General features: G+C 38.5%; 1 protein-coding gene across 2 annotated transcripts in view; it reads right to left on the bottom strand.

Moving 5' to 3' along the window:
* Window positions 1-15448, bottom strand: part of LOC102804719 (ER degradation-enhancing alpha-mannosidase-like protein 1) — a 388700-nt gene that overhangs the window by 235744 nt on the left and 137508 nt on the right. The window lies entirely within an intron of this gene.

Below are 15448 nucleotides of genomic sequence, written 5' to 3' on the forward strand. Positions count from 1 at the left end.
TAAAAGTTCTCTTTGTGCTAGTCATATTGAAGCGGAGGGGTTGTCGCGAGCATGTCCTTGAAACTTGAGTTCCAAGTGGCGTATACAACAGATTGTGTTCTTTGTAGTAGTGATATGGCGAAAAATTAAAACAGCCGTTATTCGGCCATCTTTGATCTGTTTATGAAACATACTGATATGTATGATGTATGTGCCCAATATGAATGAAAATGGTACATAAATTGTGGAAATATAGCAGTAAGGCCAAAAAGTCAGATGGCTGTCAATCGGCCATCCTTGACCAGATTTTGAAACAAATTGTCATGAACATGAATCCTAACATGTATAAAGTACATGTATGTGCCAAATTTAAATGAAAACTGACAGAGCACGTCCACGATACTGCATAAAAAACAAAAAAACAAGATGCCTGTCGGTCGACCATCTTTGATCCAATTGCGAAAATAAATCGTCATGGACATGTATCCTAACATGTATAATCTATGTACCAAGTTTGAATGACAACTGACAAAGCATGTCCAAAATACAACATTTTCAAAAAACAAGATGGCTGCCAGTCGGCCATTTTGAATCAAATCACCTAAACCACTGCATGTGCATACATGTATGTCTCACATATGGTACTAGGCACATGCAAAGAATGAACGGGATCGGTCCACAGAATTCTGAAATATGACTCTGGACAGAGTGACGGACGGACGGACACACGGACAGACTCAGGAACTCACGGATGGTCGGGGACATCCTAACATGTATGATATATGTACTAAATTTGAATGAAAACTGACAAAGCATGTCCAAAATACAACATTTTCAAAAAACAAGATGGCTGCCAGTCGACCATCTTTGATCCAATTGTGAAATAAATCGTCATGGACATGTATCCTAAGATGTATAATCTATGTACCAAGTTTGAATGAAAACTTACAAAGCATGTCCAAAATACAACATTTTCAAAAAACAAGATGGCTGCCAGTCGGCCATTTCAAATCGAATCACTAAACCACTGCATGTGCATATGTCCCACATAAAGTACAAGGCACATGCAAAGAATGAACGGAATCAGTATAAGGGATTCTGAGATACGACTCCGGACGGACGCGCGAACGGAGACCGAATTATAAGTCAGGATGCCCCATCGCCTCTACAGATCGGTAGTTCCACATTATTTTCATCATCAGAACAGAACTTTATCCCAACTGATTAAAAAAAATATTGCCAATTTGAAACAGCTTAAAAATGAGGTTGTATGCACTTCATCCGACTGCGCGTGTGTGCTCTATCACAGTGTCATGAGAAAAAGAATCTTATCAATGGGGAAAAGTTCAGTTAAGTTCGGGAGCCAGACATGATCTATGCTCAATATGAAATGAGAAAACTAATATAATGTGAGCCAAGATTTCTCCCATCCAAGCGTTTATTGCTGGTAAAGCTTCCGAAAGATTGTCCTTGGTAGGTAAACATACAATGTTTATCCAATGCACAGCAACATGAGCGGCAATATTTAGTTGGAACACATTTATAAACCCGCCGACTGTGTACATTGTTGATATTACAAAGATACTCTAATCACCGTTATAATATATACGCCAGAATTGTTTATTAGCAACATACATGCATCTCGTTTACACCATATTATTGTTTTATTATTTTTTTTTTTGACCATTGATTTATTGTAGGTTTTTTCCATTCATACTAAATGTTGTGTCAAACAAAATATCTATTATTCTGCACTTGAATGTACATATGTGCAGTTCCACATACAGCTTTATCATCGCTATCTGTTTAGTAACATGTGTATTATCTCTGTAAATGACAATACTGTACACCATTAGTCACCAAGTGGTTATCTACAACAAACCAGGTGTTCTGACAACAGGGCTAATATTATAGCTGCATGGTATGTTTGTGCAAACATGAATAATCGACATATTCTATGTTATCTACAACAAACCATAGGTTCTGACAACAGGGCTAATATTATAGCTGCATGGTATGTTTGTGCAAACATGAATAATCGACATATTCTATGTTATCTACAACAAACCAGGTGTTCTGACAACAGGGCTAATATTATAGCTGCATGGTATATTTGTGCAAACATGAATAATCAACATATTGTATGTTATCTACAACAAACCAGGTGTTCTGACAACAGGGCTAATATTATAGCTGCATGATATGTTTGTGCAAACATGAATAATCAACATATTCTATGTTATCTACAACAAACCATGGGTTCTGACAACAGGGCTAATATTATAGCTGCATGATATGTTTGTGCAAACATGAATAATCAACATATTCTATGTTATCTACAACAAACCAGGTGTTCTGACAACAGGGCTAATATTATAGCTGCATGGTATGTTTGTGCAAACATGAATAATCGACATATTCTATGTTATCTACAACAAACCAGGTGTTCTGACAACAGGGCTAATATTATAGCTGCATGATATGTTTGTGCAAACATGAATAATCGACATATTCTATGTTATCTACAACAAACCAGGTGTTCTGACAACAGGGCTAATATTATAGCTGCATGGTATATTTGTGCAAACATGAATAATCAACATATTCTATGTTATCTACAACAAACCAGGTGTTCTGACAACAGGGCTAATATTATAGCTGCATGGTATGTATGTGCAAACATGAATAATCGACATATTCTATGTTATCTACTGTCACGAGGTGTTTGAATCATATCAGAAACTGTATTAAAAGGACACGGTTGTTATTATGTAATTTTGTATTTATTAATTTATTGTAATAGTATAAATTGATAACAGCCCAGAGGTAGGTTTTGTAGCCCAGTAGGTAGCCGCATTGTCACTACACATACAGAAAGTACCTATTATGTGACCTCGAGGTCGCACTTGGACACTGCTGGACGAGTATCCATGTGATGAATGAACAGGTGTCGCGGACCAATTAGCGATTGACACAATTAGCCATGTAATGGCAGGGTATTTAAAGACTGAGACAGCGTGGTGCTCGGTTGTTGCTGCTGGAGATCTTGACCAACATCTACGCTTTGTACGACCCTGGAAGCGGCGAGCAGTACCACCACATACTACCATAGTTGAACCCGGCGTTGAACACCAGTCTGAAGTCTAACTGGGAAGGAAGCCTTGGCGCTGTGGACGAGAAGGGAGAGTTCAAGTCGCTAATTACCGTCGCTGGCTTCTTATAATTCACCGGGCGACGCTGCCGACTGACACTGTTCGACGCACGTCGGGAAACGTCAGGTACCGAACATTCCTACACACACACTAGTTAGTCTTGGGCTTTAAGTTATTATACTACCTTGTTAATTACTAGAATTGTTATTTTCCTGGCCTGTTTATTTATGTAACATTTTAAGAGTGCATGGCACTGATAAAGGTGACTAGTAGGGTACGCCGTTCCTCCCCTAGTCGTAGGGTAGTTACCGACTTTGCCGTGGTGTCTACAGTGCGAAATATCGTAACCCCCACCTCTTACCAATAACATAGTTGCGTTGGTGCGTGGTGAGGGCCGCGTGTAGTGCTGAACCTCTGCAAGGGCAGGTGATACCAATGGAGAGAGCTGTAGCGGGCATATGTTTTGTGTACCTAATAAACTATGGTTTCACGTAATTCACGTGTAGTGTTGTATGTGCAAGATTGGCCGGTGTGCATTATTGCTGCTTATATGTGCATATAGTCATATTGAACTCTACTGGAGCCCATCAGTCTAAATTATACTTGTGTTACACAAATTGTGTAATTTTATATTGGTTAAGAACCCGCACATGAGGTAGTAAACGTATTGCATACTATTTGGTATTTTTGCTAATATTTGACCCAGTGACCTCGTGACATTTGGTGTCAGAAGTGGGATAGTGTACGACTGAATATACGGTACGCTATACTGTTAATTACTGTGGGCACGATATTACTATATGCATTTTAAACCGGTTACGCTTACACATATATTGGTTACTTTAATTAATTACTCAACAGTACATACTATCTATCACGTTCAGATTTTCCCTGTGCTAATATTCGTTCTAAGTAAGGTCTAAAAATGGCTAAAGTATCTGTTACTGGCAAACATAAAAATCCGGCAGTTGCCGATTTAAAAATTTAAGGGGGACAAATTGGTTTAATTGGGGTGAAGTTAGAGGATTGGGTGGCGGCCCAATATACCTTGATACTTGAAGAAGAAAGAGCCGAACGAGCGGCAAAGAGAGAATATGAGAGAGCAAGACTTGAAAAAGAAAGATTTGAACAAGCTGCTAAAGCTGAAAAGGAAAAGATAGAACAAGCTTCTAAAGCTGAGAAAGAAAGGTTAGAACAGGTGGTCAAGCTCGAGAGGGAAAAGGCTGCCCAGGCAGTTAAACTCGAGTAAGAAAAGGCTAAACTTGAGAAAGAAAGGCTAGGGCAAGTAGCTGAAATTGAACTTGCAAAATTAAAAGCTGAAAGAGAGGCTGCCACAGAATTAGCTCAGCTCGATTATAAGACTAAACTTGAATTGCAAAATAATACAAATTCGTCTCCCTTTGCTACAAAAATTCAGTCCCCTCCCAATTTTAAAGATAGTGATGACATGGACATGTATATAAATCGGTTTGAAATATTTGCTCAGAATTGTGGGTGGAAGAAAGACATTTGGGGTGTGGCATTTAGTGGTCAATTAACAGGGAAGGCATTGGCTGTTTATGATGCACTGTCCGTAGATGAGACTCGTGACTGGGACGTGGTCAAGCGTGTTATGCTGAAGGCGTATGGGTTGACAGAGGAGGGATATCGTATCAAGTTTCATCAGGCCCGTCTGACAAAATTTGAGACTGCAAGGCAATTTATGGTTAGACTTGAGCACTACTTGACACAGTGGGTTAACATGGCAGGTGTTGTGAATACTGTAGAAGCGCTGAAAGACTTGTTCTTGCGTGAGCAGTATTATAGCACATGTAGCCCTGAAATGTTAGTGTTCTTGAGGGAACACCAGTGTCGAGACTCAAGTGAAGTTGCCAAATTTGCTGACCTCAGGAATGAGGCACGATACTATATTCAAAATAATAGTAAATCTGCAGCTGAACCCAAGTTTAACAAGACAGCTAACACCACCCAGAAATCACAAACACCACCAGTTACAAGCAAAACAGAGAAAGGGTACACGCCAGTTAGGTGTCACAGATGTTCACGTGTTGGGCATAAGCGGAAAGACTGTCATGCCAAATTTGGGCAAGATGGCAAATTATTAACAGTTGCTTGTGGAGTTGAGGTAGAAAATGTGACTCCTTCTCTTGATTCCCCGGCCACTGCCACATCAACGTGCATCATTATACCACATGCAACGACCACCAACACACATTCAACATGTCAACCTGTTGACACATTTGTCACATGTTCAGAGGTAATAGAACGCAATCTCGATAAACAGGTTGCGGGACTAAAATTGCCCACTGCCGAGGGCATGGTCAATGGACAGAAAGTGACAGTACTTAGGGATACAGGGTGTTCTGGGATTGTTATTCGAAAGAACCTGGTACGTCCCTCACAGTTCACTGGTAGACATCATACTTGTGTACTAGCTGACGGTACATGGAAACGAGTCCCTGAAGCCGAGCTGGAGGTCCACACTCCGTATTACACTGGAATTGTCAAAGCTGCATGTATGACCAGACCCCTCTTTGATGTGCTGATAGGTAATGTTCCGGGAGCACTGGATGTTCATATACTTCATGTGAGCGGCATTGTGGTACTTATAGTGGAGGTGAAATTCCTTGTGACGTGAATGTCACTAAATTAAAACATTCAGGTGAAATTCCTAATGACACGGGTATGAGTGTCAAAACACAAAGACCCCGAGGGGCCAGTCAGGTGGACGAAATTGTGGCCACCCCTTAGACTGTTTCTGTGGGTGCAATTCCCGGTCATACAGTTGGTGTGATGAATAGGGCTGGTTTGCCTGAGGGGCAGAGGATTGAGGGAGATTCCTTAACCCCTGTCCAATATGGCACCAATTATGTAGGTGCAAGTCCTGGCCATGCTCTTGACATGGTGAACACGGGTGGCAATCCTGAGGGACAGGTGGCAGAAGGTAAGCTAGCAAACTCTTCGACCACTGTCCAAGATGGTGCCAATGACCAGTCTAGTGGGCTGGATATACTTGAGGTTACACAAGGTGTTGAGACAAGAGCACAGTCTCGGACCAAAAAGCATACGCAAAAGTTGGTGGTACCAGAATTCAAGACTCATAACCTTGTGGTGACCCCCGACAGTTTGCGTGAATTACAACAAAATGACTCTAGTTTAAAGCGATTATTTAGGTATGCAGCTGAGAAAACGGAGGTAGCGACTGGAAAATCAAATATAACTAGTTTTCATGTTAAAAGGGGAGGGGTCTATTGTACCGAAAATTTCGATCACCTAATTTTGATTTCGGGCGCATTATCAGTCAGTTGGTAGTTCCTTCTACATTTCGATCTGATGTCATGAGATTAGGCCATGACTCAATCTTGGGGGGACATTTGGGTGTACAGAAAACACAAGATAAAATATTTTCCCAATTTTACTGGCCAGCGATGCATGATGACATTAAACGATATTGTCGGTCATGTGACTCCTGCCAGCGTACTGTACCCAAAGGTCGAGTCGGAAAGGTTCCACTTAGTGCTATGCCCTTGATTGATATTCCATTCAAACGGGTTGCCATGGACTTGGTGGGGCCAATCCAACCAATTACTACTAGTGGGTGCCAAGATATACTTACAGTGGTTGATTATGCAACCCGTTATCCTGAAGCTACACCTCTAAAAAGGATCTCTACTGAAGTAGTAGCAGAAGCACTGGTTACTATTTATAGTCATGTTGGTATACCTGAACAAGTTCTCACTGACCAAGGTCGCCAGTTTGTTGGTGATGTTATGCAAGAAGTTAGTAGACTTCTGTCAATTAAACGGCTCATCACGACTCCATATCACCCACAAATAAATGGCCTATGTGAACGTTTTAATGGCGTCCTGAAGTCCATGCTCAAACGCATGTGTAGAGAGCGACCAAAGGACTGGGACCGTTACATAGCACCATTATTGTTTGCATACAGAGAAGCTCCGCAAGCCAGTTTGGGGTTCTCCCCATTCGAACTGTTGTACGGGAGAACCGTAAGGGATCCAATGACCATCTTGCGGGAGCTATGGACAAAAGAAATCACCAACCCAGAAATTAAGGGTACATATGAGTACGTCATTGACCTACGAAATCGATTGGAGGACACTTGCAAAGTGGCACAGACAGAACTGAGCAAGTCCAGTGATCGGTATAGGGTTCATTTTGACAAACGTACAAAGCCCCGATCTTTCAACACAGGCGAGATGGTACTGTTACTGCTTCCTACAGCTCATGATAAGCTGCGGATGCAATGGCAAGGACCCTACCGTGTTAAAGAACGAATCGGGCAGAATGATTATCGTATAGAAAAGGATGGTATAGATAAACTGTACCATGCCAATCTGTTGAAGAAGTACGAGGTAAGAGACTCTACGGATGATAATGCAAACACGAACATACACACTAATTCTTCGTCTGTGCCAAAGGACACTCCTATGTGCGTGTCTACTGGCCTGATTGAAGTCCCATCTAACGATCATGGCGTAGATGGTCCAGAGCACATTAATGGGGACTTCATAGAATTAGTCTCCTTGCACGGTAAAGAAAACGTTCAAGATGTGCATTTGGGCCCTGAACTTAGCGATTCCCAGATTAAAGAGGTACAAGGGATATTGAGAGAATATACTGCTACACTTGCAGACATACCAGGAAAGTCGAACATCGGGTGCCATGACATACAACTGACCTCAAATGACCCTATACGTTCTAAACCATACAGTACCCCTTTTGCAACACGTAACACTGTGATTAAAAAAGTACGTGATATGATAGAACTGGGAATCATTGAACGGTCTGATTCACCTTATTGCTCACCCATTGTGCTAATTAAGAAGCCTGATGGAAGTCTTCGGTTTTGTACAGACTTCCAAAAGCTCAATAAGATCACAAAATTCGATGCTGAGCCAATGTCTAATCCAGAGGAATTATTTGCACAATTGGCTGATGGTAATTACCTGACCAAACTTGATCTTACTAAAGGGTTCTGGCAAATACCTTTGGCTCCTGAGGCGAAAGCCAAAACTGCTTTTCTTACCCCACTGGGTCTTTTCCAATATCGTTACCTTCCATTTGGACTTGTAAATAGTCCCAGTACGTTCAATCGCACTATGCGAACAGTTCTGATGGGTACCGAAGGAGAGGTTGTTAGTTTAGTGGATGACATTTTGATATATAGCAAGACTTGGCAATCCCATCTGAAGCGATTCAAAGATGTATTGAATTTCTTGGCCATGTGGTGGGGCGAGGCCAATTGAGTCTAGTCCCAGGAAAGGTTGGCTGTGAAGGTGACTAGTAGGGTACGCCGTTCCTCCCCTAGTCGTAGGGTAGTTACCGACTTTGCCGTGGTGTCTAAAGTGCGAAATATCGTAACCCCCACCTCTTACCAATAACATAGTTGCGTTGGTGCGTGGTGAGGGCCGCGTGTAGTGCTGAACCTCTGCAAGGGCAGGTGATACCAATGGAGAGAGCTGTAGCGGGCATATGTTTTGTGTACCTAATAAACTATGGTTTCATGTAATTCACGTGTAGTGTTGTATGTGCAAGATTGGCCGGTGTGCATTATTGCTGCTTATATGTGCATATAGTCATATTGAACTCTACTGGAGCCCATCAGTCTAAATTATACTTGTGTTACACAAATTGTGTAATTTTATATTGGTTAAGAACCCGCACACGAGGTAGTAAACGTATTGCATACTATTCGGTATTTTTGCTAATATTTGACCCAGTGACCTCGTGACATCTACAACAAACCAGGTGTTCTGACAACAGGGCTAATATTATAGCTGCATGGTATGTTTGTGCAAACATGAATAATCAACATATTCTATGTTATCTACAACAAACCAGGTGTTCTGACAACAGGGCTAATATTATAGCTGCATGGTATGTTTGTGCAAACATGAATAATCGACATATTCTATGTTATCTACAACAAACCAGGTGTTCTGACAACAGGGCTAATATTATAGCTGCATGGTATGTTTGTGCAAACATGAATAATCGACATATTCTATGTTATCTACAACAAACCATGGGTTCTGACAACAGGGCTAATATTATAGCTGCATGGTATGTTTGTGCAAACATAGAAACATAGAAGATTCTATAAAATTATGTAATTAGTACACAATTTCCAATTCTTAACACAAAAATCATCAAATCATTATTAGTCCCCGTTCGGACGCACTCCGAAAACAGGGACTTATGTTTTGACCTCTGTGCGTCTGTGCATCCGTGCGCGTGTCCGGACCTGTATCTTAGAAATGCCTGGACCAATCAAAATCAAACTCCACACATACATCATACGTGATATTATACACATGTACATCAATTTGTTGCACGATCTGATGGCCGAATAGCGTCCATTTCTGTTTTAAAAATCTTTAAAATCAAGCATTTTTTCTGCTGTTTACAGATGGATTTTGTTCAAACTTAGTATATATGTTGGACATTATAGGACCTTGATGCACATCATTTTGTTATTATATTATATTCAATATTCATTATACATCATGTCATAGATACACAGATATATTGGTTTGATGATCCTATTAAAAATGGCTGAATGGTGGCCATTTTTGTGCAAAAAAATCAAGCAGTTCTTGACTGTTTACAGATGGATTTTGTTCAAACTTGGTACATACATTAAACATTAAGGGATCCTGATGCAGTTTATTTTATTGTTTAGATCCGATTCAGAATGGCTGACTAGTGGCCATTTTGTTTTATTGAATGGGCTTCTAAAGCCACATCTCTGACATGCTTTGACTGACTATGTTCAAATTTTATATGTTCATTATACATGTATTCAAAATGGCTGATTTTGTTCCTAATCAATATCTCACAATACTCATTTGACGATTAGATACAAATGTAAATCATTTAAATGTTAAACAATCATCATAATCATAATCCTGACATGTTTATATTCCAGCTATATTACATTGAACAAAACTATATATCTTAAATTCGATAACGAACGGGGACTGTGCCATGCATGGCTTGTTATATAACAAATTATTATAAAAATGTAAAGTGTAAAAAAATCACTTTTTACTATAAATGGAACTTTCATTTTATTTTGTGTAAAACACATAGTGCAACATACTAGTTTGTGTGTATCTCAACACATAGTGCAACATACTAGTTTGTGTGTATCTCAACACATAGTGCAACATACTAGTTTGTGTGTATCTCAACACATAGTGCAACATACTAGTTTGTGTGTATCCCAACACATAGTGCAACATACTAGTTTGTGTGTATCTCAACACATAGTGCAACATACTAGTTTGTGTGTATCCCAACACATAGTACAACATACTAGATTGTGTGTATCTCAACACATAGTGCAACATACTAGTTTGTGTGTATCCCAACACATAGTACAACATACTAGTTTGTGTGTATCTCAACACATAGTGCAACATACTAGTTTGTGTGTATCTCAACACATAGTGCAACATACTAGTTTGTGTGTATCTCAACACATAGTACAACATACTAGTTTGTGTGTATCTCAACACATAGTGCAACATACTAGTTTGTGTGTATCTCAACACATAGTGCAACATACTAGTTTGTGTGTATCTCAACACATAGTGTAACATACTAGTTTGTGTGTATCTCAACACATAGTACAACATACTAGTTTGTGTGTATCTCAACACATAGTGCAACATACTAGTTTGTGTGTATCCCAACACATAGTACAACATACTAGATTGTGTGTATCTCAACACATAGTGCAACATACTAGTTTGTATGTATCCCAACACATAGTACAACATACTAGTTTGTGTGTATCTCAACACATAGTGCAACATACTAGTTTGTGTGTATCTCAACACATAGTACAACATACTAGTTTGTGTGTATCCCAACACATAGTAAAACATACTAGTTTGTGTGTATCTCAACACATAGTACAACATACTAGTTTGTGTGTATCTCAACACATAGTGCAACATACTAGTTTGTGTGTATCTCAACACATAGTACAACATACTAGTTTGTGTGTATCTCAACACATAGTGCAAAGTATTAGTTTGTGTGTATCCCAACACATAGTACAACATACTAGTTTGTGTGTATCCCAACACATAGTGTAACATACTAGTTTGTGTGTATCTCAACACATAGTACAACATACTAGTTTATGTGTATCTCAACACATAGTGCAACATACTAGTTTGTGTGTATCCCAACACATAGTACAACATACTAGTTTATGTGTATCTCAACACATAGTGCAACATACTAGTTTGTGTGTATCTCAACACATAGTGCAACATACTAGTTTGTGTGTATCTCAACACATAGTACAACATACTAGTTTGTGTGTATCTCAACACATAGTGCAACATACTAGTTTGTGTGTATTCCAACACATAGTGTAACATACTAGTTTGTGTGTATCTCAACACATAGTGTAACATACTAGTTTGTGTGTATCTCAACACATAGTGCAACATACTAGTTTGTGTGTATCCCAACACATAGTGCAACATACTAGTTTGTGTGTATCTCAACACATAGTGCAACCTACTAGTTTGTGTGTATCTCAACACATAGTGCAACATACTAGTTTGTGTGTATCTCAACACATAGTGTAACATACTAGTTTGTGTGTATCTCAACATATAGTACAACATACTAGTTTGTGTGTATCTCAACACATAGTACAACATACTAGTTTGTGTGTATCTCAACACATAGTACAACATACTAGTTTGTGTGTATCTCAACACATAGTGCAAAGTATTAGTTTGTGTGTATCCCAACACATAGTACAACATACTAGTTTGTGTGTATCCCAACACATAGTGTAACATACTAGTTTGTGTGTATCTCAACACATAGTACAACATACTAGTTTATGTGTATCTCAACACATAGTGCAACATACTAGTTTGTGTGTATCCCAACACATAGTACAACATACTAGTTTGTGTGTATCTCAACACATAGTGCAACATACTAGTTTGTGTGTATCTCAACACATAGTGCAACATACTAGTTTGTGTGTATCTCAACACATAGTGCAACATACTAGTTTGTGTGTATCTCAACACATAGTACAACATACTAGTTTGTGTGTATCTCAACACATAGTGCAACATACTAGTTTGTGTGTATCTCAACACATAGTGCAACATACTAGTTTGTGTGTATCTCAACACATAGTGTAACATACTAGTTTGTGTGTATCTCAACACATAGTACAACATACTAGTTTGTGTGTATCTCAACACATAGTGCAACATACTAGTTTGTGTGTATCCCAACACATAGTACAACATACTAGATTGTGTGTATCTCAACACATAGTGCAACATACTAGTTTGTATGTATCCCAACACATAGTACAACATACTAGTTTGTGTGTATCTCAACACATAGTGCAACATACTAGTTTGTGTGTATCTCAACACATAGTACAACATACTAGTTTGTGTGTATCCCAACACATAGTAAAACATACTAGTTTGTGTGTATCTCAACACATAGTACAACATACTAGTTTGTGTGTATCTCAACACATAGTGCAACATACTAGTTTGTGTGTATCTCAACACATAGTACAACATACTAGTTTGTGTGTATCTCAACACATAGTGCAAAGTATTAGTTTGTGTGTATCCCAACACATAGTACAACATACTAGTTTGTGTGTATCCCAACACATAGTGTAACATACTAGTTTGTGTGTATCTCAACACATAGTACAACATACTAGTTTATGTGTATCTCAACACATAGTGCAACATACTAGTTTGTGTGTATCCCAACACATAGTACAACATACTAGTTTATGTGTATCTCAACACATAGTGCAACATACTAGTTTGTGTGTATCTCAACACATAGTGCAACATACTAGTTTGTGTGTATCTCAACACATAGTACAACATACTAGTTTGTGTGTATCTCAACACATAGTGCAACATACTAGTTTGTGTGTATTCCAACACATAGTGTAACATACTAGTTTGTGTGTATCTCAACACATAGTGTAACATACTAGTTTGTGTGTATCTCAACACATAGTGCAACATACTAGTTTGTGTGTATCCCAACACATAGTGCAACATACTAGTTTGTGTGTATCTCAACACATAGTGCAACCTACTAGTTTGTGTGTATCTCAACACATAGTGCAACATACTAGTTTGTGTGTATCTCAACACATAGTGTAACATACTAGTTTGTGTGTATCTCAACATATAGTACAACATACTAGTTTGTGTGTATCTCAACACATAGTACAACATACTAGTTTGTGTGTATCTCAACACATAGTACAACATACTAGTTTGTGTGTATCTCAACACATAGTGCAAAGTATTAGTTTGTGTGTATCCCAACACATAGTACAACATACTAGTTTGTGTGTATCCCAACACATAGTGTAACATACTAGTTTGTGTGTATCTCAACACATAGTACAACATACTAGTTTATGTGTATCTCAACACATAGTGCAACATACTAGTTTGTGTGTATCCCAACACATAGTACAACATACTAGTTTGTGTGTATCTCAACACATAGTGCAACATACTAGTTTGTGTGTATCTCAACACATAGTGCAACATACTAGTTTGTGTGTATCTCAACACATAGTACAACATACTAGTTTGTGTGTATCCCAACACATAGTGTAACATACTAGTTTGTGTGTATCTCAACACATAGTGTAACATACTAGTTTGTGTGTATCTCAACACATAGTGCAACCTACTAGTTTGTGTGTATCCCAACACATAGTACAACATACTTGTTTGTGTGTATCCCAACACATAGTACAACATACTAGTTTGTGTGTATCCCAACACATAGTACAACATACTAGTTTGTGTGTATCCCAACACATAGTGTAACATACTAGTTTGTGTGTATCTCAACACATAGTACAACATACTAGTTTATGTGTATCTCAACACATAGTGCAACATACTAGTTTGTGTGTATCCCAACACATAGTACAACATACTAGTTTATGTGTATCTCAACACATAGTGCAACATACTAGTTTGTGTGTATCTCAACACATAGTACAACATACTAGTTTGTGTGTATCTCAACACATAGTGCAAAGTATTAGTTTGTGTGTATCCCAACACATAGTACAACATACTAGTTTGTGTGTATCCCAACACATAGTGTAACATACTAGTTTGTGTGTATCTCAACACATAGTACAACATACTAGTTTATGTGTATCTCAACACATAGTGCAACATACTAGTTTGTGTGTATCCCAACACATAGTACAACATACTAGTTTATGTGTATCTCAACACATAGTGCAACATACTAGTTTGTGTGTATCTCAACACATAGTGCAACATACTAGTTTGTGTGTATCTCAACACATAGTACAACATACTAGTTTGTGTGTATCTCAACACATAGTGCAACATACTAGTTTGTGTGTATTCCAACACATAGTGTAACATACTAGTTTGTGTGTATCTCAACACATAGTGTAACATACTAGTTTGTGTGTATCTCAACACATAGTGCAACATACTAGTTTGTGTGTATCCCAACACATAGTGCAACATACTAGTTTGTGTGTATCTCAACACATAGTGCAACCTACTAGTTTGTGTGTATCTCAACACATAGTGCAACATACTAGTTTGTGTGTATCTCAACACATAGTGTAACATACTAGTTTGTGTGTATCTCAACATATAGTACAACATACTAGTTTGTGTGTATCTCAACACATAGTACAACATACTAGTTTGTGTGTATCTCAACACATAGTACAACATACTAGTTTGTGTGTATCTCAACACATAGTGCAAAGTATTAGTTTGTGTGTATCCCAACACATAGTACAACATACTAGTTTGTGTGTATCCCAACACATAGTGTAACATACTAGTTTGTGTGTATCTCAACACATAGTACAACATACTAGTTTATGTGTATCTCAACACATAGTGCAACATACTAGTTTGTGTGTATCCCAACACATAGTACAACATACTAGTTTGTGTGTATCTCAACACATAGTGCAACATACTAGTTTGTGTGTATCTCAACACATAGTGCAACATACTAGTTTGTGTGTATCTCAACACATAGTACAACATACTAGTTTGTGTGTATCCCAACACATAGTGTAACATACTAGTTTGTGTGTATCTCAACACATAGTGTAACATACTAGTTTGTGTGTATCTCAACACATAGTGCAACCTACTAGTTTGTGTGTATCCCAACACATAGTACAACATACTTGTTTGTGTGTATCCCAACACATAGTACAACATACTAGTTTGTGT

The sequence above is a fragment of the Saccoglossus kowalevskii genome, chromosome 3 (genome assembly GCF_978046115.1).
Source record: "Saccoglossus kowalevskii chromosome 3, keSacKowa6.1, whole genome shotgun sequence".
NCBI lineage: Eukaryota > Metazoa > Hemichordata > Enteropneusta > Harrimaniidae > Saccoglossus > Saccoglossus kowalevskii.